General features: G+C 40.1%; 1 long non-coding RNA gene across 1 annotated transcript; it reads right to left on the reverse strand.

The window, feature by feature from the left end:
• Positions 1–2,737: 2,737 nt before the first annotated feature.
• LOC123607981 lies at positions 2,738–27,537 on the reverse strand. Its single transcript, XR_006717023.1, has 3 exons — positions 24,979–27,537; positions 4,982–5,069; positions 2,738–3,579 (listed from the first exon to the last, which is right to left on the reverse strand). It is a non-coding gene; the product is annotated as an uncharacterized LOC123607981 (long non-coding RNA).

Raw genomic sequence — 27,537 nt, forward strand, 5'->3', positions numbered from 1 at the left:
GCCCCTCCCCTGCTTTCTCTCTCTCCCTCTCTCTCTAAATAAATAAACATTTTTTGAAAAGCAACTCTTAAGCATATGACAAATGATCACCTTCACTCATACTAAAGTAAAACCGCATGGATATATCACTTTTTTTTTTTTTTAATTTTCATTTATTTTGGAGAGAAAGAGAGGAACAAGCCCAAGCAGGGGAGGGAGAGAAAGAAACAGAGGATCCAAAGAGGGCTTGGAGCTGACAGCAGAGAGCCTGATGCAGGGCTTGAATTCATGAACTGTGTGATCATGACTGATCCTAAGTCGGACTCCTAACCAACTGAGCCACCAGGAACCCTGGATATTTTTTAATCTATAGGGTTAACTCAAATTCCAAACCATATAGTAGAAGCTTGGGGGGAAATACGCTCTCTCACACATTGCTGATGGAAATGTGTTGTCACAGAGTTCCCAGCCACTGTGCTGGAAGGTGCTGACCTCCTCTGGGGTCTCTGGCAGCTGGGATGGTCTCTGGCTTGTGAGACCTCGTAGGCTTGTTCCGTTAGCCACGAGTCACTTTTGTAGGGCTCCAAATCCCTTCCGGTCCATCCCAATGCTAGTGGTTTCCTTTACTATGACTGTTATGATGCGGAAAAGCTTAGGAAGCCCTGAAATGGTACAATTATTATAGAGGGCATTTTGATAAGACCTACCAAAATGATAAACTTACATAACTTTGGATGTATTTAAATTTCGAAATTAATCCTGTTGCTACACCTGCAGACATGTTCAATGAAATATATTCAAGTTTTCCAGGGTATCAGTATCTGCAATAGCAAAATATTGGAAAGAACCCAAATGTCTATAAAGAGGTTACTAGGGATTAGATAGATTACAATCATCCAAGCAATGGGTCATTAGTCAGTGACACTAAAAACGGGGAGAGAGAGAGAGAGAGAGAGACAGAGAGAGAGATTATATGATAATATGGAAAGATCTCCAAGTAAATTATTAATCAAAAAAGGAGGTGCAAAACAGTGTATATGGTACGCTAACCTTTGTCTAAAAACAGAGAGAAAAATATATATTCATAATTGCCAGCATGTACATTAAGAAACTCTGGAAGGATACATAGTAGACAATGCTTTCCTGGAGTAGGCGATGTGAGTTGAGAACTGGTAAATGGGGATCAGAGCTAGAAGACATTCCACTGTGTATATTTCTGTATTTTTAAACTGTTTAAAACATTTTTATTTATATATTTATATATTTTATACATTACTTATATTTTATATACAATATAATATAAATAATATATAAATATTATCTAAAATGCATATTTTAGATAAAATAAAATACATTTATTTTATTTTTGAGAGAAAGAGACAGAGCATGAGCAGGAGAGGCACAGAGAGACAGAGAGAGACAGAGGCGCAGAATTGGACGCAGCCTCCAAGCTCTGAGCTGGCAGCACAGAGCCCATAGCGGGGCTTGAACCCACGAGTGGTGAGATCATGTTCTGAGCTGAAGTTGGACGCTTAACTGACCGAGCCACCCACGTGTCTCTTAACTGTTGTTGATTTTTGAACCATTAATTACCACAGCAAAACTATCAACATGAAAACAGTGCAGCAGTGTCTTTTTCCAAAGCAAGGAATTCGGACGAGCGATGGGACTGGTGAAAAAAAGCACGTTACATCAACTTTCAGACTTAAAAGAATGTATATTGAAGCTCTCAGGGCATGTCCTGGTCAGGAGGTGGCAAATGTCCTCCTAAACAATTTTCCCCAAGCCATTGGTAATCTCACCGTCTGCTCTGATGTTTTGAGGCGCTGAGAGAATAGGCTCTTTCCTGAACTATTTGCCTTCCCCTCAGTCCGGTTCAAAGCAGCCTCCTACTGACAGTATTTTTTAAGGAAAGCTAGAATCAATCCCTCGGATAGAAAGTTGAGTCCAATCGTGATTCTAAGGCAATGGGGAAGATGTGGAGATCCCAGACTTTAGGAGAGCCTATTAGGTAGGAGTCCAGGTTCCCTGTTGAGAAGCTTTCCTCTATTGCTGTAAGATTAGGGTCAGGAAGAGAGAGACCTTAATTTCGCCCACCTCAGGGTGCACACGTAGAGCATAGGGGAGGGTGTGGTCCACTTAGAAAGTGCTCCGTAAGGGTTCGTTACTATTCTTTTCATTATGCAAGTCTTGTAAGAGTCATTAATGTCTCCCCCAACGAACCCACAGACACCTTGAAGCTTTACTGTACATTTCTTCTCTACTTGCCACTGTGCCTACGAAAGTGCCGGGTAGGGCCTGCTGCTTTTTAAAGTTACTGGGAGAGCAACTACCAAGCTAGACTTCTGACATTTTAGTAATTTTTCAAGGGACAACTAATAGTAAAGCTGAAGATGACAGACTGTCTCCTGGTTTTAAATTAGGACAGTGCAGTGGTTGAAAACACGCACCTTGGAATCAGATGACTAGAGAACATGTCCCAGCTCCACAAATTACTCTATATCTCCAAGTTTCAGATCCTTGCCCCGGTGAGCTCAGTGCCAGGCTCATCAGGGTGTTGAGACGATGCTTGCCCAGTGCCAGGCAAATAAGTAGCAGGTGCTGGCTGGGGTGCCTCAGTAGCTCAGTCGGGTAAGCATCCCACTCTGGATTTCGGCTCAGGCCATGATCTCACGGTTGTGGATCGAGTCCCACGTCCTGCTCCATGCTGACATGCTGAGTGGGGAGTCTGCTTAGGATTCTGTCTCTCTCCCTCTCTCTCTCTACCCCTCCGGCCTCTCTCTCAAATAAGTAAACATTAAAAAAAAAAAAAAACAACTTTGGAAAAAATGCAGGTGCAATTATATAGGAGTTATCATTTTTTTCTTTGAATATGTCAACATGATCCATCTCAGACACTTCTGGCACTCAGTCAATACGAGGAGGAAAAAAATTGCATTCCAAAGATAAATTCCCAGAATTAATGCCCAGTATGTACATTGAAGGGAAGGCTGAGGTTAATTTTTTGGGAAAACTTCCGTCTCATCCATCAGAATTGGTATCATTTTCTAATTTCAGAGGTTCATTACACTCTCTCCAAAGTCTATGATACTTCAATGGTGTTTTATGCCTTACATCTTGGCTCTTAGAGGAATACTCTTTTATAAATAGCACAAGGTCACAAGTTACAAAAGCCAACAATTCACAGGGGATCTTCTTGTGAGGGGCTGCAGCTGTCCTAGCTTCTCCTGATGAAAGCTCTGCTTCTTTGCCTTGCCCCAATACCATTAAATGCCCATTTAGTAAATTTTATTTTACTGTAATGATAATTCAGATTACGTTCAGAAATGCAACCGCCTTGCTCACTGCTGCTGTTGCTGTCTCCAAACCTCCTGGTAAAAGCGCTTTATACAATTTGCCAAAAGGCAGAGAGATATTCTTTAACTGCCTCCCTGCTGTGTGAGCTCAGTGCCTCAGAATCAACGCGGTCCATGATGATAACTCTTGGAGTGTCACTGAGTGGAATTCTGCCCGAGCCGTATCTCTGGGGTCCTAAGTATCTGATTATGGACTTCTGGGGTATTAGGTGCTACTTTACTTCAGTCTCAATCTGTTCCAAGTCTGTGGGGAGATCACCATGATGAAATGTTATCTCAAGTGAACATAAAATTAAATAATCTACTGTATAATGCAAGGCTTGGATTATTAAATGTACCAGGATAGACCATCTGTCATGATATAAACCATTTTGATCGAAAATATATATGTCTGGGAGTTGAGAGCAAATTTCATAACCTGGTTAAAGATTTGTGTCCTTGTGACAGAGACGCTTAGTGAAGAGATAAGTCTCGTTAGAAATATGCATAGGCACGTCTTCCATTATAAATATATGTGTATGTATATCTGGGTCTCAATTCCACCAGCTCTATAATAGGGATAATAACGTCTCATAGTATATGTATTTCATACTTCTTTACAGGTATAAAGATCAAGTAAGAAAGTCTGTTAAAAGCTTTATTTCAGTGTCTCAGTCGGAATGTAAAAAAAATATATATATAGTAAGTGTTTTCAGAACCCGGGAACACCCTTTTGTATGCACAACACTTTTAAAGTTCTACTCCTTAAAAAAAAAAAAGAAAAAAATCCACTACTTGGCTTGAGGCAAAAATAATGGCCCAGACAGGAGGCAGAACTAACTGATTGGGTAAACGAAGCAGTATTAACTGCAGTGACATCAGGAATCTTGGAGTGGAAAGCAGCTTAAATGTCATTTTTTCAACCACATGAATTATAATTTGGGTTTCTTGACTCAACACCCTGTCCTCTGTTCCACTTTTCAGGGACCCTGTTGGCAGGATTTCCTCAGGTAGAAAGGCTATCGTGGGAACATAACAAGCTGCATATTCTGAGGTATAGAGGCTTGCCTCTTATTTAAATCATATAATATGATAACACTGAGCAGAACTGGTTCTAGTACCGCACCCGAATCCTCAAAATGGATTATTTTTATTTTACCTTGTGCTCAACTAGGATTCTGCTAAACCCAGAACTGTCCCCGTTTTGCTACAACGACCCATTATTTCTGTAACAGATATTGTATATCCCTTGGAAGTAAAGACTGACTTATTCATCTTTATATTTCTATCAGTGACTACATAATGCTTTCCATATCCAAGATTCCTAATCAACATTTGATGGATATGTTAATGGTTTCTCTAGAAAATCCTTCTAGATAACTCATATTGTTTTTTTTTAATTTTTATATGTTTATTTTTATTTTTGAGAGACAGAGAGAGACAGAGTGTGAGCAGGGGAGGGGCAGAAAGAGAGAGAGGGATGCACAGAATCTGAAGCAGGCTCCAGGTTCTTAGCTGTCAGCATAGAGCCCAATATGGGGCTTGAACTCACAAACCACAATATTGTGACCTGAGCTGAAGTAGGATGCTTAACCAACGGAGCCACCCAGGTGCCCCTAGATAACTCACATTATTAAAGGAATATTCTACTTGTCATTATAGCTTACGTGCAGATTTGTGTTTTTAGTAAAGCGTGAGATTCATGGGATGATTGGAGTTTGCTGTTTTTCCATATGGCTTTGATGTAGACAATTCCTATAAGGAATAAATAGAAAGATGAATGTAATTAATGCTTCTTTTTAGATCAGTTTTTCTGGAAGACTTTGTCAACAATTAAGCATCAAATACAAATGCTACGTGGCTCTTTCCTCCCAATATTTTTTCTATTGATCTTAATTTCTAAGTGATAAATGTTCATTAGCATACTGCATTGTAAAATTCAATTTTCAGCACTTAAATACCAATAAACGTGTCTTTAAAAAATTAGCAGTACTAAGTGTTGATAAGAATACAGAGCAACTGGAATTCTCAGATGTTGTTTGTTGTGACATAAAATGATATAACTACTTTGGGAAACAGCATGGTCATTTCTCATAAAGTTGAACAGTATGCACTTACTATATGACCAGGAAAAAATATTTTTAAGTATTTATCCAAGAGGAAAAGAAACAAATGTTATAGGAAACCTATATGTTAATGTTCAGAGTTATAAAGAAAACTGGAAACCACAGAAAAGTCCCTCAAATGGTGGTATAGCCCTATGATAGAATAATATGCAGCAATAAAAAAGTAACAGATACACATAATAACTTGGATAAATCTTAAAAGCATTGTGCTAAATAAAAGTCGGATTCAAATGTACAATATGATTCCATTTATTTATTTATTTATTTATTTATTTATTTATTTTAAAGTTTATTTATTTTGAGAGAGAGGAAAAAAGAGACAGAGGGCAAGCAAGAAGGTGTGGGGGATGAGCAGAGATAGAGGGACAAAGAGAGAATCCCAAGAATCCTCCACACTGTCAGCACAGAAGCCAATGCAGGACTCAAACTCACTAACTGGAAGATTGTGAGCTAAGCTGAAACAAAGAGTAGGTGCTTAACCAACTGGTCTACCCAGGTACCCCTTTGTGACTCCTTTTCTATGGCATCCAGGAAAAGAAAAAAATTATAGGGGCTGGAAATTCACCAGTGGTTGGCCAGAGGCATTTGCTGAAGGAGAGGGAGGGGATTCGAGCAAGGAGTGACCACAGAAAGACCTACGGGAAATTTTTGTCACGAAAGAGATATTTATGTACTTGTTGATTATGGTAGTTGTTACATGACATTTGACAAAACCCAGGGAATGTTTCTCTAAAAAAAAAGATGAATTTCAATATATGTAAATCCCACCTGAGGAAGCAAAGAGAAAGATGTCAACATGCTATTATGCTGTTTAAAATATTATATAGTAAGTATTACATTGAATTTTTCTTGAATTTAATTATAGAAGAAAAATTGAAGGAAGACAAAAGGAAAGCTGAAATTCTGCTTTATTATCTATTAACAGATTTATCAATGTCTAAAAATCATTTTAAGGTTAAGAAAATAATCTATGAAAAACTGAGAAAACAAGCATCAGTATTGTTTTTAGCCATATTTTCACTGGACATAGTAGATTGACTCCCCACTATGAAGATAAGAGCACTGATGCTCCTGCCACTTTCTCTGTCTGCCCCCCTTTCTCCTCCTGATCTTGTTAATTGTTTCATATTCTCAAGGTTTCATTTGTTTACATTCTACTTTATAACAATAAACTGCAAACTAGTTTGCACACACCCTCTAAGTCCGTCTAGCTTCTTTGATTCTTTATTTTCAGTAATTTCACAATTCGTTGAACTTTTGTCATCATATGGGTGGGTTTTATTTTGTTTTGTTTCATTGTTTTTAAGCTTTTTTAATGTTTATTTATTTTTGAGAGGGGGGAGCAGAGAGAGAAGGGAGACAGAGGATCTGAAGCAGGCTCCAGATTCTGCGCTGACCGTAGAGAGCCGGATGCGGGGGCTCGAACTCATGAACTGTGAGATCATGACCTGAGCTGAAGTCAGATGCTTAACTGCTGAGTCACCCAGGCACCCCTGTTTTGTTGTTTTTAAGTTACAACGAACACATCAGGACTGGATCATGTAGTGTGTAGTGATAATCCGTGAATTTCTTTCACATTGTTCAACTCTGCCTTTTGCCTTTAGATTTCAATTAGGTCATGCTGGGGCTTCATGGTCACAATTTCCTCCATCCGGAACTTTGAGGACAAATATCGGATTCCCATCACTGAGCATTGTTGAAGAGAAGTCTGTTCTTTCTTCTTCAAGGTTACTCACTTTTTCTCTCAGGATTACAGAAAAATTCTCTATTTTGCATCCAAGTCCAATGCAGCAAGATGTGTCTTGATTTAAGTGTGCTTTCTTAATTTTGCAAATTTAGGTTGTTCTTGGTTTTGCTTTTTGTCTGAAAGGAATTTTCTCGTAATCCCTTTAAATACCTTTTCTTCTCAATCTGCCGAGTTTTTAAATTCATGGAGGTCCAGTTACTATCCATAGGATCATTCTTCTCTGTATTCCATCACTACTAGCTTTTCTCTGTTGCCTAATGTCTACATTTTTCATGAGCCTTCACTGTACTTCTCAAAAACCTTTCTCTTTGTAATTATCAATGATGTATGCTGTGGCTCTTGCTGTTTCTAATTTATTTGTTAGTTCTTTAATGATATGATTTTTGTCCTTCATTTGTTTGTGTAGATCTGTGGTCTCTTCCCTACTCATTCTGGATATATTAAATTTGTGTCCTTGGGAAGATTTTTTATAGAACAAAATATGTATACAGAATTACATAATGTGAATAAATTGTCTGAGGTAATTTGTCTAATGCCACAGTTCACCCCATCTAATGGGAGGTGTGCCCCTTTCCCATGGGAGAGAGATTCTCAGAGTCTGGGTATTTCTCCAAGACAGATATAGGGCCCTGGAGCCTTGACATCCTTCTTGCAGTCACTTTGGACCCTTCCCACTTCATTCCTTTCCTCCCAGCAGATGTTGCTACTACTTCCTAGGAAGAGGAAGAAAGTCATAGCTAAGAATATCTCCTCAGGATGAATCTCTCGTCCTCTGGGGTATTGGTGAGAATGCCAAGGTCGGGTTGACCCATCGGTGCGATGTTTGCATTGAAAGTAGTAATTATTGGCTCTACACTCTTTCGCGTCATGCCTCTATGCCAAGTTCCTGCATTTGTTTCCTTGGTTTTTGCTTGATGACACTGGGTCATCCCTTCATAATGGGTCGATGTAAGGGATTCCTACATTACTGCTTTCAGGGCACCATCATAGCATTGGGTCCCCCTCTCTAGTCTGCAGTGCCTGACTCTTTGAAATACAACAAAGACAGAAAGAGTTGCATGGTTATTTCAGGTGCAAACCATGAACTCTAATTATAAAATCTCTTTCCTCAACAAGTCTTTGACCCCAACACTAGAAATTAACCTGAAAAAAATCTATTCATTCACTCCTACATAAAGTGTGTGGGTGGTGGAACAAACCATTAAAAAATGATTTCTGGTGAAATTTAGAATGGCACTCCCAGAAATATCCTTTATTGTGCTGATACGTATAAATGAAATGTCTGGGAACAATGAGCACACTACAAGGAGGTCATTAATCTAGGACATGTCTGCACCTTATGCCCAGCTCACTACATAAACACATTAGCCAGGTGATTTCTCAGATATTCTCTGCTTTTGCTGTTTTGACGTGACCACTGACAAAGTGCTCCTGGCTTCCAGTGTTTGGGCCCAAACTTATACTGCTAAGCCCTCTTGCAGCAGTATTTCCCGCACAGCTGTGATACAATGTCCTTTGAGAAGACCACAAAAATACAGTCTTGTCACAGATCTGGAGGTCACTGGTCAATCTGCATAAGGATCCCATGGGAGGTGCTGGGCCTTGAAGATTAATCTTGTAGAAAACTTGAGAGCCCAGAAGATTACGTTGGAGACTACTTGTCTAGTGTTGCACAGGGTCGTTGCTCAGTCCATACTTCATCATTGATTAATTTTCCTTCTGGAACTTTACAAAGGCCTATGGCAAAAACAAAATAACAGGACCATTTCCCTTAACCTCACCCTAGTGTGCTTTTCTATTAAGTTTAGAGAAATGAAAACAAACCAATTTATTATTCTTGGAAAGAAAAATTCACATTTTGGTGTGATTTTGCCTGTGTGACAAACTAAATTTAAGAGGGTACTTATAATCATATAGGAAACCTGAAATGGATTTTGAGAGAGAATTACTTCACTCATGCCATTCCCCTCCAAGACAGACTAACTCACTAAAAATTTCAAATAACTGGTTGAAGTTCTTTCCAGGTTTCAAAGATGAAAGACGAGTTTATTATCATCTCTAGAAAGTGCTCTTAAATTCAACTCCACCGTCCGACTTTCTTCTAAGGTAATGGATATCCAGAGCTGTGGAAGGAACTGCATTGTGCGTGGTAAGCAGCTGACAGTGGAGATGTTAGGGAAACAGGTTTTTAACAATACTCTGTCCTGTCCTTCAGCCTTCTGTCCCCTCCATAATCACCTGAGGCTCTTTTGCTGGAATTACAAACAGCAAGTGCTGTGGTCAGTAAGATAAGGATTGCAGTTCTTGTGGCCAACCCCATAATGTTAACCAAGTTGAAGCCAGATGGAAGTGAGACAAGTGGAGATAAGAAAAGAGTTGCCTCTTCAAGGTCATGCTATATAGGCCATCATCGAAGTTGTAGGCTGTATCCACCTGCTTCCTTGGGAAAATAAAACCTAATCTCTTTGAATTGTGCTTAAGTCTACAAACTCTAAGACAATGGAGATGCATCTTTCAACTAGGAAATAATAGAGGAAGGCTTTTCTTCCCGCCAAACAGGAAAGCTCCGTGTAAGCCCTAGTCTCTCCCTAATCTGTGTTCACTGGCGTCAGGGGTCATTTGCAGCATCTTGGTGAGGTAACACATGGGAGTCGAGTTCTGGGCTGGGCCTGCAAATGAACCTTGTTGAGGAATGGCTGGGTGAGCTGTTATTGCTATAAATAGAGAAAGGATCTTTCTCATTCACTTCGGAACTGTAGGAAAGAAGAAACAAAAAAAAAAAACCAAAAACTTCACAAGACAACAGGCTGAATACAAAAAAATGCAATTATCTTTTATTCATTCATATTCCATTTAGTAAGAGAAAAATTATATGCTGTTGGGCTTGGTACCCTTTAAAACATTGAAAAATCAATCAATCAAATAAATTAGGTACTTTGGAATTTTATAGCCGATGCCAAGGACATGCCATAGGGATTGCTTATGAATTCACAACTATTTTTTCTAAGATATATTGCATTAACAACATTTGAAATGATTTGAAGCAATACAATATAACAAAAATAAATGTAGAAGGAGAAATAAAAGCAGCCGGGCAGGGGTTTCATTCGGAAGGGGAAAAATCCATGCAAAGCTTGGCCCTGTTACATTTCAGATGTAGTACCAGGGCTTTATTTTTCAAAAAAAAAAAACTTCAAATAGAGTCTGCCAAAGCCCATGGGTGGCCTTGTTGTACAGAGTGGGGAAAGTCTTTGTCACATACTTCTCAGCCTGAGAATTCATTATACAGAATCAACCAGAATCAACCACTCTTCCCCAGGCAGTGTCCATATTCCCTGGGAATTCTAAGGTCAGCCTCTCTACTAAAGCCCTGGGCAACTGTTCCGTGGACCTAGCTATCAATGTGAAGGCAACATTCATGCCCCGTGTAATTTTGTCTGTCTATCCAGCTATCTAGAAATGCAATTACTCATTTGTATGCCGATTGTCATTGGGGGACATTTTAACCCATCCATTTATCAGTTGCTTTTTGTATTTTCTGTTATCAGAGCTTTAGCATCTGAAGATACTTATTAGTTGACATGTTTTTGTGCTCTTCCAATGTAAAGCCCAACATACGTAAATCAGAAGTACTATATGATGCTGAAATACTCCCAAGCTTTGTAAGAGTAAGCAGATTCTAAGCAGGTTTTAAGCTAAAAGAGTATTATATTATACTTATTAACTGAAAAAATCCTGTTGTGCTCTTATAAGTATCCACACATCTTAACCAACAATTGGAAAAAGCACCAGACCTGCAGTCAGAGAAAAGCCTGGCTTCAAATCTGGCCTGACACTAACAACCAGTAAAACTTCAATTTTTTTATCTCTAAATTGAAAGACGGTGCTTTGACATTCTATTTTTCTAGATGCCCTATCATCTTATACAAATACATACAAATAAACATATCCTGGCTGATAGTTAAGGGAAAATCTTGGAGTCTGCTGATGGAACAGGCCGAGTTTAAAAGTATGATTCAAGTTCATGACAGTCTCTTTAATGCAGAAGAATCTTAGAGCTAATTATATAAAGTGCTTCCAAGCTCTTGTTTCAATCCTGATAGGGGCCTTTTATTCAACCTTCAAACATTCCCAGTGAACCTTCTCTGTCCTGTTACCCTGTTACCAGGACCGCAAGGCAAACTGTATACCTCCCGCTGCTCATAGATTTCCTAAATTACAGAGAAGTGGAGTGTGGTTTTGCAGAGATAAGGAAATAAAGAGGGGCTGAAGTTTCCCCAAAGAGAAGCAGTGGCTGCTGGGGTGAAGACCCGATTAAGGGAAAAGAAATCAGAGAAGAGAAAACAGCCAAGCAAAGGGCCTGCTTATGGGATTGGAGAGTGACCAAATCTGGGGCCCGAACTCTTTAAGAAATCACGTAACTCTTTCGCATCTTCCTCTCCTCCCTTCCCAACCTTGACCCCATACCAGGGAACTAGGAAACATCTCATTTGGCAAACTGGTGTGGGACCTTTGGGATGCAGTGGGCAGAAGGCACTGGAATCTGAAATCTCATGGCTGTGCCGGCTCCTCGTCACCTTAGTCTTTTTAAACATTATTGTTTTCCTAAGTAGGATATATTTTCAAACACACAGAAAATGATGTGACATCACTGGACCCCCCCCCCATTCATCTTCATCACGTATTAATATTGATGCTAATATTTAGTGACATTGACAAAGATCTTTTTTTTTTTTTTAATTTTTTTTTTCAACGTTTATTTATTTTTGGGACAGAGAGAGACAGAGCATGAACGGGGGAGGGGCAGAGAGACAGGGAGACACAGAATCGGAAACAGGCTCCAGGCTCTGAGCCATCAGCCCAGAGCCCGACGTGGGGCTCGAACTCACGGACCGCGAGATCGTGCCCTGGCTGAAGTCGGACGCTTAACCGACTGCGCCACCCAGGCGCCCCAAAGATCTTTTTTTTAATATAGAAATACAATCTTACACCCTCAGTTAAAATGCTAGCTTTTCACCCATCCAATTACATTTCCTCTCTGTATTGCCACTATTCACCTGAGGGAAAGGGGTGCTACCCGCCTGCCGGAAGTACGGCATCTGAGTGGCAAGTCAATGGTGGCCAACGCATGGCCAGCAGGAGAGATGCCAGGCCACGGAAGCTACAGGTGAGATACCCAGGGGCAGGAGTTCCTGAAGAATCCATACTGTGCCCTGGGAAAGAAACGGCAGCATCTCCCAGACCCAGCCACACCAATGCCCACGTGATAGTTCTACCAAAAAAGCCGTGCCATTTCTTCCCTTCCTCCACTCCCCCACTCTTTCTCTGAGAGTGTGCAGGTCTTTTAAATTATATCCGTATCACTGATTCAGTCATGGTCCCAACAGGAAACAGATGGCACTCTCCAAACAGTATAATTTGAGGAGGGTTTATTTACAACAGGACTGTTTACAAAGATGTGGATAGAGGGAACCACAAGAGACAGCAAAGTAACCGAAGGCCGATAGCAGCTGGTAGTTAACCCGCAGGCCCTAAGAGATGAGGGGAGGGAGTGCCTACTGGAACCCAGAAGCCCAGAGAGTGAAGCAGAGTCCAGTCCTTCGACAGGAGCAGTAAACTGTTGTGGGACAAGGCCAGCCAGCCTACCTCTTGGCTAAATGCAGGAGAATGAATCCCCTAACATCAATTCCCAAACTTGGTCCGATCCCCTGCTGTGGATCCCTTAGGAAGCCAGAGGGCACTGGAAATCATTTACATAAATCTATACAGGTCAGTCATAAATTTACATGCCCAAAGTATTTTACCAACATTACAAAGCTTTGCTATGTGCTATTTCATTGTTTCAGTACTAAATACACTAAAGCCTTGGACTGCAAGTAACTTGTTCTCTGAGTGTTCCGCAAGATGAGTAAACATCTCTAAAAAAATTTTAACTTGATAAACGAGCAATGTCTTCCAATACGAGTCATACGTGATGCCGAACATCACATGATCACAACTGAGCCAATCGTTCTTGAAATTCGCTTTGATATACAAGTGCTTTGGATTACAAGCATGTTTCCAGAAGGAATTATGCTGACAAACCAAAGTTTTACTGTACTCTGCAGGTTCTATAACCGCTCCTTTGACCCAAGGATAATTTACAAATGAATTTCTAAATTTTCAGATCTGTAAATGTATGGCTATCTTTTATAACTGCATACCAATTTTCCTGCTTTCAAATCAGAAAGCATGATCTCATGTAAATTTTTGTTGTTGTTATTTCTTTTGTGACCTAGCAGATGGCCAATTAAAAACATATTCGGGGCGCCTGGGTGGCTCAGTTGGTTAAGCATCTGATTTGGGTTCAGGTCATGATCTTGTGGTTGGTGAGTTCGAGCCCTGCATCGGGCTCTGTGCCTACAGCTTGGAGCCTGGAGGCTGCTTTGGATTCTGTGTCTCCCTCTCTGTGTCTGCTTCTCCCCCACTTGCTCTCTCTCTCTCTCTCTCAAAACTATGTAAACATTAAAATTTTTTTTAATGTTCATTTTGTGGGGGATAAGATTGTATAGTCCCTAATTGTTGATTACAGAGTTCAATATGTCCATTAGATCTAGCTTGTTATTTTTTTGTTCAAATCTTATGTGTTCTGAATTTTTTAAATGTTTTTCTAAGAATTTCAAAGTTTTATGTGCTTGGCGATCTGGTTTTTGTGAGTTTGGTCAACAGTTTTAACTTTTCATTTTTCAGTTCCTTATTGTGATTCTGTCTATATAGTTATATACAATATAATTATGTAACAAAAGTGAAGATGCTACCTGCCAAAAGGATTTAGCATTGCTGTGTAAGTCTTGCAAACGTTTCCTCTATTATTATAATAACTTTCTTTGTCCTTAATAAGTTTTGCCTGGAATTCTCATTTATCTGCTGTTAACATGGTTAAACAAGTTTATTTTTAACGATATTTTCTCAGATATATTTTTTAGCCTTTAACGTTCAAAACTTTTGTGTACTTACATTTTAAGTATCTCATAAACAGCATGTAGCTGGATTCAATTCTGTATTTTGGTCACTGACAGAAAATAAACAGCAATTTAAATCTATTTACTTTTATTGAGATTATTAATACATTTGAAATCTTTTTTTAACAATGTTTATTTGTTTTTGAGAGAGAGAGAGAGAGAGAGAGAGAACACAAGTGGGGGAGGGTCAGAGTGAGAGGGGAACAGAAGCTCCAAAACAGACTCCGTGCTGACAGCAGAGAACCTTATGTGTGGCTTGAACTCACGAACCGTGAGATCATGACCTGAGCTGAAATCAAGAGTTAGGTGCTCAACTGACTGAGCCACCCAAGCGCCCCTGTAATCTTTTGTTTCCTGTAGCTATGTTTTTTCTTTGCTATGGGCTTCTCTTTTCCTGATTTAATTGAATTGATAGAAACTTTTCCCTTCCTTCCTTCCTTCCTTCCTTCCTTTCTTCCTTTCTTTTTCTTTCTTTCCTCTTCCTTCCTTCCTTCTTTCCTTCCTCACTTCCTTCCTTACCTCTTCCTTTCTTTTCTCTTTCTTTCTTCTTTCTTTCTTCTTTCTTTCTTCTTTCTTTCTTTCTTTTTCTTTCTTTCTCCTTCCTTCCTTCTTTCCTTCCTCCTTACTTCCTTCCTTACCTCTTCCTTTCTTTTCTCTTTCTTTCTTCTTTCTTTCTTTCTTTCTTTCTTTCTTTCTTTCTCCTTCCTTCCTTCTTTCCTTCCTTCCTACCTTCCTTCCTTCCTTTTTTCTCTTTTTATACTGGGTTAGAACGTACAGATCTATTAATTTTATTTCTATTTTCTTATGGCATTCTTAATTCAATAATGTCTAGAGTTAAACAATTTCTCTACTATAGACCCACAAAACTAATGATATTAAGTTCTTTCAACTTTGCATTTTCTTTTTAGTTTCCTTTTTGTGCTTTATTTGCACCTTGCTCACAAACCCCACTGAAGTCATTTATCTGAATTATTATGGCTGTTTAGAACTAATCTTTCCTTACTTTTACTATCAGTTTCTTTCCTCACTGTGCCTCCCGATCGCTTTTGATTCTTGAACTTTTGTTTCCTCCTTTGGTTTGGATTCCTCTCCTGCAGATGCCCATTCTTCTATAGTTTTTACAGCAAAGGGGTGTGGATGGTAAATTCTCCCAATACTTTTTTTTCCCTAGAAGACCACATCTACTTTCTCCAAAGGGGCATTATAACCCTTTTAGCAGGCAGTTTGATATATATTCTCATCCAGTGTCCCTTAGGCCTCCTTAGTATTAGCCAAGCTAGAAATTCTGGCTTTGACTTCCTTATTCATTTTAACAGCATGAGGATTCCCTTTTGTGTGTTGAGCATCATTTTGTTACATCCTATATTTCTGAGGGACTGAAGGACAAGGCAGGTGCACATTTCAGCTCAGGTAACTGTAAGGCTTGCTCTTAATGTACTCGACAATATTGCGATGCAGGAACATTTTTCATTCTAAAATTATAGAACCTCACAGACCGTCTACAACATGCAATGCTCCAAATCCTGGGAATACAGAGGTGACTAAGGTACAGCCCATGATCTAAGTGACATGAAATTAATCACTGCAGTTAAAAGAGAGAATTTCTGAAATGGAGGCATGAATGATAGCGGAGCACAGCGAGAAAATCTGGCTCTCCATTTTCTTTTAGGGGGGAGAATTGAATTTCAAAGTACTGGTAAAGATTTGCCCAATTTCAAACGGGTATTAAACATAGAGCTGGGATATACGGTCCACACAAAATCTTGTGTTTTTGAAAGCAAGAAAAGCAGTTGTGTCCTCAATATCAGGGTTCGGTTGTGAGCAGTGGGCATTGGCTTAGAGTTCTGGTTACATATCACAGTTAGGATGAATAAACACTTATTAAATACTCTTCCAAGGGTCTCACACCCCTTCATCCCTATCTCTTTTTGAGGGAAAAGCAAAAAATAAAAACAAACAAACAAAAAAACCTTCGCTCTGAATCTGAGCTCTCTCCAGCTTCTGCTTACTCAGCACTGAACGCAGAGCTCAGGGGCTAAATGAAAGTGGATTGTAAACCAGAAATTGCTGTTCCAGAAAGTATGAGGTCATAGGAAACAGCAGAAAAGAAGGTCTACTAAGAGGAGAATTTAATTCTGGAGTAGAGGCTTGATAGAATTTTATACTCGGTGAGGGGGAAAGAGGTACTATCTGGGACAGCTTGTAGCCTCACTAAACAAGAACTTCACGTTGGAAACATCTAGGAAACTGCAGCCAAGCCTCCTGCTGTTCCCTACTATTGATGAGTAGAGAGACTTTTCAGAGACCTCACCTTAATTTCCTGCCCAGTTGGCAGCCTTTGAATTTTTCAGTTAAGTTTTGCATGAAGTAAAGTTGTTTTTTTTCCTCCTTAAATGCCAATTTTGTCATGTGAGTAGTGTGTGTTTTTGATCTGGAAAATGCTCTGAAAGGCATTAATTGTTTCATCTGGTATTAATTTGAAATGAAAAACAGAAAAGAAGGGGCGGGGCGGGTTTGCTACACTGATGATGTTTTGTAGCTAATTTGATTTATTGGGTAGGAAGAAATGTCAGGGAAATCTTAGGTATTCACTTCAGCAAATATGTCTGCTGCCTCCTATTAACCCACCACCATTTTCTTTTCAGAAAATACTGCTGGAGACTTTGGCTGTCTGTGTAGCCTGTCCAGCTCAGCCAAAGAGCTCACCCCCAGGTGATCCTCAGATTTCACACTGTCCTGGTACCCGGCTTCTTAGGGTCATGAAAGAATGTCAGGGTTCTTAACATCTTCAATTTCTCACTATTAAAATATAGTTCTGAGCAGCTAATAATTTAGGAGTTGACATGTATGGGAGAGAGCAACATAGATTAAAGAAAAGGAGTTTTTCCAGAAGGACAACATGAGACAATGAAAAGTGGAACGGGGGCATTATTTTTGTATCAGACGTGTGTTAAGTTGAGCGTGCATCTCAGCCCAGATCTTTCTCCTTGAATCTACTGTCTCATTACCCTTGCCCCCATCTGCCTTCTCTTCCGATATTCCTTAAATGAGTGAGTGGCAACACCATTTAACCAATCCCCAAACTTAGAAACTTAGGCAAAATGTTGATTCCTTTGTTGTCCTTTCCAAATCCCATACTGTGTATTGTGATTTGCTATCATCTTTTGGGCACCACTTGTGGGGTAAGCTCTGTAGAAAGTGTGTGTGTGTGTGTGTGTGTGTGTGTGTGTGTGTGTATTTATATATATAGAAAGTGTATATATATGTGTAGAAAGTGTGTATATATGTAGACAGTGTGTGTGTGTGTGTGTGTGTGTGTGTGTGTGTGTGTGTATCTATATATCTGTGCATCCTGTTACTGTTCCATTTTGTGGATGGGAGAGTTGAGGCTCAGGAAGATTCAGCAGTGCGGTCAGGTGCACACAGGCAACAGTGGCAGAGTCATAATGCATTACTTTCAGTTTCCTGAACGTGTCTCAGTGTTTGCCTTGAACCATTCTTCTCCACCTCCTTGACTATTCCTTACCTTTCTGACAGGGCTCAGCTTTAAATGCACTTCTTCCACTGATCCCGGCTCTTCCTCGCCTGGTCTGCATGCCTATCTCGCCCCATCCTCCATATCTGCCCCCCTGTAATTGTCCCCATGGCACTGCACTGTAGCTCAGCTTAATTGCCTATGACCACCATTGTATCACAGGCCTTATGAGGGTCAAGACCAAGCTGTCTCCCCTGCCATCAAATCCCTAGGCCGTGGCATGCAGCAGAAGCCACACACTGGTTTAAAGAATGGAACAGTGTTGGCAGAATCAGAAACACAAATTCTGTTGACTTCTCAATTGTTGCATAGGGCCGGCCCTTTAATACTTTACTTTCTGCAGAACTAGTCTCTGCCCGTAGAGCCGCTCCGTCTTACTTCTCACATGTTAAACTCATCACCAGATTCTACAAGTTGCTTACTCGAAGAAAGCAAATGCAAGTTTTTACCTTGTTTATTTAACAAAGCAGAGCGTTTCGCTTTTGGATGTTCTATCATATCAGCTCGGAAGGGACACGGCTTTCTTGTTTATCCCTCTTTGTGGTGCCATTTTATAAGATTATGAATTGTCAATGTTCAAATGGAAACTAGAGACCATTTAATTAAATCCTTCTGAGGAAACGGAGTCCCAGAAAGATAAGGCAATTTACCCGAGGTCCTCTGCCGACAAGCAGTAGCTTCTTTCTATTTTATTCACTCTGTCTCTCCACAGTTTTTGCCTTTCTTGGGGTTAGATGGATCCCCATGTGGGAACGTGACCATACATGCTGGTCCAAGTTCACCAATCTGCCTCTGGACGTTCAACAGGGCTCCAGGGCTCTGCTTCACTTCTTTGAAGACAGCCAAAATGCTAACTTTAGGATTGAAGCCATTATCTGGTGTTACAACCTTAGAGCAGCCAGCAGAATGACCAGTCACACACAAAGAAGCAAAACATTGAACAGAACAACAGCCAATTCTGTCACGCATCCAAGGATTTGTAGCTCAGCCATGACATCTGGCAGAAGTATTTGCACAGTCCGGTACTGAACTTACTGAAGCCGTGTACTCACATCTGGAGTCTAGACTGAGTGGCTCTCTCATTTGGGCTCCCAGCCTCTTCACACCTCATGCACCTCTCTCTCTCTCTGGGTCTCTCACTTTATCCCTTTTTCACTTTGCCAAAACTGTCTTTCCCCCCATCTGCCTCTCTCCTGATTTCTTTTCTTCTTTCATTTTTCTTTTCTCAAATCACTTCTTACGTTTTTCCTGATACTCCTGACAAACATCTTAGAGAAAAGGTTTTCCCAACAGTGAGGAGTCTATTGGGGCATAATGTCAAAGCGGACGGTGTCCTAGCAAGCTTCTGGGTCAAGGTCTTCCAACCAGCTGCATGACCTTAAAAACTCTGTATCAGTGGGTTTCAGTTTTTCTTATCTTAAAAAGGAAAAAGTAGGGCCATATTTGCTGTACTCCAACCTTTTTTTAAAGCTACAGAATCCTTTCTTCAAACAAATTCTTGTGAGGAACATCAATATGGAGAAAATACTGAAGAAAGAGCTGTTTTGATTAACATGGGATGGGGAGAGAATGACTGTTCTACTCTTAAGAGTTCCTAGCGGATGCTGGGAGCACCAGAATTCTGAAGTGCTCATTTAGAAAGCCCCTGTGGATGATCGTCAAGGTCTCCTCTATTTGGTAGGTGTGCCAAAAATAATAATGATCATCACATATTCTCTTTGCCCCCTCACATTCCTCAGTGCCGTGAGTTAGGCGCTGCATTGTGAATAGTTCTGGCCAATGCGGGCAAAAATAATTTGTCTCCTCTGAGTTGAAACAAAGGAAACACATGTGTGGTTCTCCCTACTCCCTTCCCTTGCTACTGCGATTAAAAAGGCTGCCTCTTGCACACGGTGCAGCTATGAGATTATGGACCCCTTATCAGTGTGGGTCCACAAATAACTATATGGAGCAGAGATTCATGTCCATAATGGGCATGGTGTGGTTGAAAAATAACCCTTTGATATGTTAAGTTATTGGAATGTAGGGGTTTTTATGCTAAAATAAAGCTACCCTATGTTGTTAAAGGAGAGGTAAAGAGAACAAAATGAGGAGAACAAGATCCAACTCTCATGTTAGGTCTTATTTAACCATCTGCATGTGGGTGCATCTCTTTCTACTGGGTTATATCATTACACGGAACCCACAGTCCCCATGTTGGTTTATTTGAATCAAATTCAGCAGAAAAGGAGTATGCTGATTAACATAACTGGGAACAATTTGAATATCATTCATCTAGAACTTTTCAAATTCAAATAACAATTTTTAAACAAAACCCTTTCCTAAAATAGGAGCCCATACAATTTTATAGAGTCCTATACCTTGGAGATAAAATGTTAGAGCTACCAGAGCGCATCTTTGGATAGGCTGGAGCAAAGGCTGCCTTTGCATCGTCATGTATGATGTCTGCTGTTCTTGAAGCCTTTTCTGTCTCTCCTCTCCTTCCTCCCCTACCCACCCCTCCATCACCACCAATGGGGCACTGCTAACTGAGGATTATTAGCAAATATAAATACTCCAGCTCCTTCCTGGGGGCAAGGGAGAGGTGGGGTAACTCTGACTCACATGTTCTACATTGAATCCCTGAATTCCCAGTAGGACGAAACTCCAGATAATAGGTTAATTGGTCTAATAGCACACCATTTATTGGCTGCCTCTATTTCTCTGTCTCACTGTCCCCCCCAACCCTATTTCCCTCAATTGTTGTTTCCTAGTGTCACACCCATAAACCACTCACACTTAAATCCCTATCTCAAAATGTGGGAGAAATTAAAGACAACAGCCATCCAGCCTAATCATTCTTCTCTCCATAGATTCAGATCTTATCTCTCTCTAGAAGATTTTTAAATGGATTTTTAAATTGAATAAGTAGCAATTTCAGGCAAGTAGGTGGGCTTTTTAAAATGGATATCTCAAAAGGGTTGAGCAATTTTCATGGAAACTCAGTTATACCTTCAACTGTGGAACCACAGATACACCTCTTGATGCGTTTTATAATTAAGGAGATTTGCTAGATGTCGTCTCTCACTTGTTTAAAAAAAATATTTAAAAAAAATTTTTTTTAATGTTTATTTATTTTTGAGACAGAGAGAGACAGAGCATGAACGGAGGAGGGGCAGGGAGAGAGGGAGACACAGAATCGGAAGCAGGCTCCAGGCTCCAAGCCATCAGCCCAGAGCCCGACGCGGGGCTCGAACTCACGACCGCGAGATCGTGACCTGAGCCGAAGTCAGACGCCCAACCGATTGAGCCACCCAGGCGCCTCCCCCCCAAAAATATTGTAAGAACAGAATGCATCATGTTTTTATGTCGAGTCTAACATTTCCATTGTTTCCAAGTGGGGGCACATTGTCACAGGATCAATGTCTCCAAAATGTTCGTGTTTTCCTAAGTCAAAGTTGTGCCGGGTTCTTGGGAGAATGTGGACTGTGGAATGGAAAGGGCTAATGGATATAAAGAAAAGGAGTATATTTGCTGAAAGGCCTAATGTCAAGTAGCTGTGTATGTTGGACGCATTTGATGCGTGAGATTGGAGAAATGATGTTTATGGGCACAGAATGTAACGTCTGACTTTATGATTTCAGGAATGGCACAGTAACAGATCAAAACATAATTGTGAGGTGTGGCCACAGAAAGGAGTATCTAAAATGAAGGACCATAGAGACAAGAGATTAAGAACGTTTGTAGCCTCTGTGTGAGTAGTATTTCTAATCTGTGTTGGTAAAGAACTTCATGTTTCCAAATGCAACATGTACTTGTCACTCTTTACTTTGGTGGATTTCTCAGAAGGGTTAGCATTGTCTATTCCCTTTATCTGGCAATACATTTCCCTTGGCTCCATGGCTACACAATTTTAGGAGTTTCCTTCTTTTCTCTTTCCATTGTTTTGGCAAATGCCTCTTTTTAAAATGTTGGTGTTCCATAGGGGTCAAGTCCTACACTGTCAGTAATTCTCAGTCAGCATTTTCCCCTGGGTGATTACATTTGCTCCCCTGGTGTCCACTCCACCTGCATGCTGAGGAGTCCCAAGTCAACGTCTTTAGCCCAGACTCATTTCTCTTCTCCTTCAGTGAATCTCTGCCTGCATATGTCACTGGCACCACAAACCCAACATCTTCAAAGCAGAATTTTACTCAACTTTGCCAGCTTTCTGCCCCCAACCCCCCCCCCCACACACACACACACAAACAACCCTCACAAAACACTGTTTCTATTCTTCTTTCCTCTACCTTAATAAATGAGAACACTGGGCCCCAAGCTCCATGAAGCCAGGGTTGTTTATAATTTTTTTCTACTGACATATCCCAAGTAGAACCATGCCCCCCCCCCAAAAAAAGAGTAGTTATTTTAAAAAGTACTTGGATGAATGAGTGCTTGACTAGTGCATCCTCCATAAAATCAGTGAAAGTCGTATTTAGCTCTGACTCTGATTGGTTGCTCGCTACCTTTCTGTCCTCTTCATCAGAGTGCAAAAACTTACTAAGAATCCAGTAACAGGAAATAGGTGTAGCATGATATTAGTAGTACTAAAATTTGGTAGTTTATGCCTTTCAATAAGGAAATAATGAAGCACATACTCATAGTGTGACTAGGCAATATCATTTATGACTAATAATAATGCTTGAAAAGAACTTTGAGTATTATGGGGGCAAATAATACACGACGTTACATTTTTAAAAAGGGAACGTGGACTATTTTAAATATAGGATGTCTTAAATACACATATATAACTATACATATGTTTAATATGCCAAGAAATGATTAGGAGAAAATGTAACAATATGTTAATACCGATGATCCTTAGAATATTAGGTGATTTTTCTTTTATTCTTTATATTCTTGGCCCTTTTCCAAACTGTCTACAGATAAGCATACTTTATTTTTATAAGAGAAATATGTAACTAAAATATTTGTATGTAAGAGAATCAAGGCTAAGCATTTTGTTCTTTTTTTTTTTTTTTTGTATTTTCATGGTTTTCCTTTATTATTCAGTGAATTTTACTGAAAACATGTTCTTTTGATTTCTAATAATGGAGCCAAATGCTTATTTTGCTGTAGAAGTATTCTATGGTTTCTTTTATTTCCTGTGTCTTATTGTTGTTCAAAGAACTAATATACAGTGGAGTATGGTACTCTTTTTGTTTTATGCAACTGTTTACAAAAGAATTGGGCCCTAGGTGCTTCTGTAAAAAATACAGAGCCAAGCAGCAGATCAAATTTGATTTTTATATTAAAAAGGGGGTGGATGAAATACCATTATCCTGAATTTTAACTGTCATTCATGAACTTTTAGAAAGGAAGGAAAGAAGGAAGGAAGGAAGGAAGGAAGGAAGGAAGGAAGGAAGGGAGGAAGGAAGGAAGGGAGGAAGAAGGAAGGAGGGAAGGAAGGAAGAGGAAACAGAAAGAGAAAGTTGTTCTCTTTCTGTTTTCCTTTGCTGGGACAGAAGAAAAGTGTTTTGGAAAATGAGAAAGTTACATAAAACATAGAAGTCATATGATACAAGATGGCCTGATTGTAAATTCCAGATGAAGCTTTGGCTTCCCATGTGGTGTTGGCGAATTTAGCTTAGGCTGCTTCTCAGACTCTTCATCTATTAGATGAAGGGCTATAGTGTCAAGTGCCTGAGGACAAGCATTTTTGATTGTTGTGCAAGTGCCTGACATTAAGCTTTTGATTGCTGAGCCATCCACCTCAAGGACATCCATCTCAGATAAACACATTGTCAGCCAGACACCTAGATAAGAGCCAGGCAGCCTACCCAGGAAGTTCCCCTTTTAGAAAGCCCCAGGTAATCTAGGTAAGTGACCCGTGCCTTAATTCCCACTCTTAGGTTTTACATTCACCAATCAAGAGTAAACCTGTAAAATCCTAGGCATCTCACCCTCAATCCTAATACAGGCAGAACCCCAAGTCCACACACACTCTCTCTCTCCCCATTACTTCCCTGAGTGGCCCACGTGTGCTGTGTAGTCTCTGGGAATTGTGAGTAACAAACACTGCTTGTTCAAAGTTCTTGATTGGGGGAGGGGGGCACTCACCATACTCCCACAGGTAGTATGACCCAAATGAGTGTCCGCAGGCATTCCTAGTCAGGGCATCTACTGTGGCTAGGCTGAGACAAACACAAAACAAGAGCATCTGCCTTTTCCCTGAGGTTCTTATAAAAATACAAGACGGTAGCGACCATTCCTGGACCAAAGTTTGTAAAATTAAGTGCTTGTCATTCTGGGGCTAATTTTGGGACACAGTATATGTCGTGGCCTTGGGACATCCAAGGTGGAATTTCACATGAGGTTTAGTCAACTATTCGGAAAGCATGGGGCAAAGTATGAGATAGGTCCTGATAGCAGTCCATCCACTGGTCCTGAGCACTTATGTGGAGACCCCCCTGCATACTTCATTTGGTCTATTTGCTTCATCCTGCCCGTGGTCTTAGAATATCTCCAAATATCCTGAGCCTATTTCTTTTTCCTATTCTGTCCTCAGGTCCTGCCAACCCTTGATCTTTTTTTTTTTTTTAAGGTCCTAATAAAAAGAGTTCCTTCATGCCTTTTTTCTCGCAAAAGAAAGGAGATTGATGGCCCTTGTAGAAAAACCTAACAGCTATAAACATAGAGCCAGTCTTTTGTCCAGCTTGGCAAGAAGGTGGGGCAAATCCCCGATATTTGCTCCCCTCAAAAGACCAACAAAAAGGTTTTTTTTTGTTTTGTTTTTTTGTTTTTTAGGTTTTTTTTGCTATAGCTATGGAAAATAAAATACAAGTTAAAGCCTCAAGGCACACCATAAGACAAGCCTTTGGCAGTATGCCCTGCTTAATTTATATTTCGACGGAGCCTATTTTCCATATTAAATGAACATAGGGAAATCAGAAGAAGGAAAAAGAGAGGAAAAAATGGATGAGGTAGTAAAAAGAATCCAAAAGGAAAAAATTTAGATCTCAGCTTAATAGTGTATCTCTGAAGTTTTGTTCTGCCAGGGCTTAATTTATCTGTGTGCTAATCAAAGTAAACGCTTGCTACTCTAACCTTGACATTTCAGGGACTCATCAGAGCAAAAGCAAATTTGCCCACACATCACAGTCCAGTGCATACCAGCCTTTGGGAAACGTGGGGCCCTCTGCTCCACACAGTCGTTCAGGAACCCAGCCCGGATTCTTCAATTATATTATTTCCCCTTGACAAAAGGAAAGAAAATCAAACACAAATGGAAACATACCAGGAAGTTTCTAAGAACCAGTCTGAAGGGGGAGGATACCACTTTCTTCCACATTCTGTTGGCCAGAACTCAGACACATGACCTCGTCGATCTGCAATGGAAGCTATAAATATAGTTTAGTTGTGCAAATAGGAATAAAAGGAAACAGGGTCTAGAGGAAAACAGCTTCGTCTGTGTCACTGTGGGACCAGAGCTAGGACTGGTTTCTCCCCCCAGCAGCACTCCTGGCTGAATAAAGTAGTGTTCAGCCAACCTGTGGGGGTCTCTGGGTTAGCTTTCCTATATTCAGACTGCCATGTGGAAAAAGTAATTTTGACCCTCTTTTGCACTTTGTACAAACACAAAATATACTATTAGTTAATTTTTTGAATGTAGGTGAAGCGGTTTTATAAATTAGTCCATATCTTATAAAGTTGATGTAATGAGAACACTTGATAGGGTGTTTATATTTGCACTGGCTTAGATATTTAAGATATTTGCATAGAAAATTGTTATTTGGCATGTACCTGGAATAGAATTCTTTCACTAGATGATTTAGTAACTTTGAACACTATCAAAAAGCAAACAAAAAACCTAAAAGACACCTGGTGTGTTATTTTCTTCCAAAAGAATTCCTTTAAGTAGAAATAGAAAGGGCTAGTGCCTGGTTAAAATGGCAATTAAAAAATCCTTTCAGCAGAATACATTTCCTTCTATTCACTCGAAAATACAGAATAGCAAATATTCAATCATGAATTGTGACAACAGTTGGGTTTGTTGCACTGTTCCCAGTACTCTAGGGTGTCACTATTACAGGGCAGTAAAAGAACCTTAAACATGTTATTAATGGTATGATGAATGTTATACGCATAAAGGTGGATAGGTCAGGGTTTAATCTGAAATGCAAAACCAGTTCAAATATTTACTCTCAGGGAATTGGTCATACAGGTGATGGAGGAGCTTGAAAAACCAAACAAGAGACAGTGAGGTAACCCAAGAGATTTCAACAGCAGGAAGCCACTCTCACTCATAGGCTGGAGAGACAGAGAAAATGGTGGTCCCTGAGGCCAGGGACCAGGCCACTGGGTAGAAGCGGGAGTCATGGCAGATATCTCCCGCAGGAGCTGGTGACAGGCTTCAAGCCAATGCCCGTGGACATGCCTGAGGCAAAGAAGAAGGGGGGGAGAAATACATGGCTTTTCCCTCTCCTCACCTCCCACAGGGTCCTGCCTGGGTCTACTACAGGCCACACATAGCCAAAGGGGCATAGGGGATAGGGGAGAAAAGAGGACTATATCTCAGGATGAGCAGGCCTAGGATCAGCAAACAGAATGAACGTACCAAGACGAGTATCATGTACGGTTTATATCTGCATTGACTTACCTTGCACAATGCAAAATGGTGGCCTCTCTCCATGTAACTGCTTAAAGAACACTTACCATTTCCAAAGGACTACAAAGTCCTTCCGGTCGTGTCTTTGAGTAAAAGTTATGTTCAGTTTAAAAAATTGCTGTCTAAGATCCCCAAACATGACCGATGGGTTTGAGATGTTTAGCTTTGCATCCTCGCTGGAGAAAAACAAAATAAAACAAACCCAAGCTGAACTAGTTGGATGAATGCGTTTAGATGTAGCAGGTAGGTGGTCTTCTCCGGTTATATCTGAGAGAGGAATGTAGGAAAGAGATTGCGCTCCTCGAGAATCAGAGTAGCAAATACTTTCAACTAAATGTCAAACTAACAGAACACGTTGATAAACCCTGGGAATACATTCTCCTGTCAATAAGTAAGAATCATACAAATAAATCTCCACACGTCCTGCACATCTCTGAAAATCCATAACCTTTCCTTGGAGTTGATTCATAGCAATGAAAGCAACCTAAAAAAAAATAATAATGATAATAAGTCTCAGCCGGGCAGCTCTTTGAAAGGTGATAGAAATGAGACCAAAGTAGCAAACAGGAAAGAGTTGGATGCGGAAAGAATCTCAGGGCACTAATGAAAATAACACATTTTCAACCGAGGAGCACTAAATCTGATTAAAAAAATGTCTCGAAACATGTAAAATGCTTTAATCATTCAAAAAAATAATTAGGGTTCTCAGCAACTTTAGCCAAATGGATGCCACAGGAATTCTCTAAGGATGGTATCTACTGTGTACTTTGTGAAACGCTGTTTTGCAGAAAGAAGTAGGATCTAATAGAAAGAGACTGAGTTCTTTGGCTAAAATCACAGAAAATTAAAATTCTGATTTAGGCATCTGTTAACTGTATGGCTTGGAACCAGGCATTTCACCACCTCAACCTTCAGTTTTCTCGTCATTAAAAAGGGGATGTTACCTCTCCTATGGCTTGTAATAAGAATTGGCAATATTACTTACAATGAACATGACAAGTAGTAAATGTGTGTTCCATGATTCTTGGTTGTAATTATTATCTTAGACTTATCATTGGAGCATTTGCATATCTCACATCACATTTCAAAAGCTAGCTTCATTTTAGTGTGACAGCTCCTGGGCGCCTGGATGGTTCCGTCAGTTGAACATCTGACTCTTGGTTTCAGCTCAGGTCATGATCTCACGGT

The sequence above is a fragment of the Leopardus geoffroyi genome, chromosome B2, assembly GCF_018350155.1.
Source record: "Leopardus geoffroyi isolate Oge1 chromosome B2, O.geoffroyi_Oge1_pat1.0, whole genome shotgun sequence".
In the NCBI taxonomy this organism is placed as follows: Eukaryota; Metazoa; Chordata; class Mammalia; order Carnivora; family Felidae; genus Leopardus; species Leopardus geoffroyi.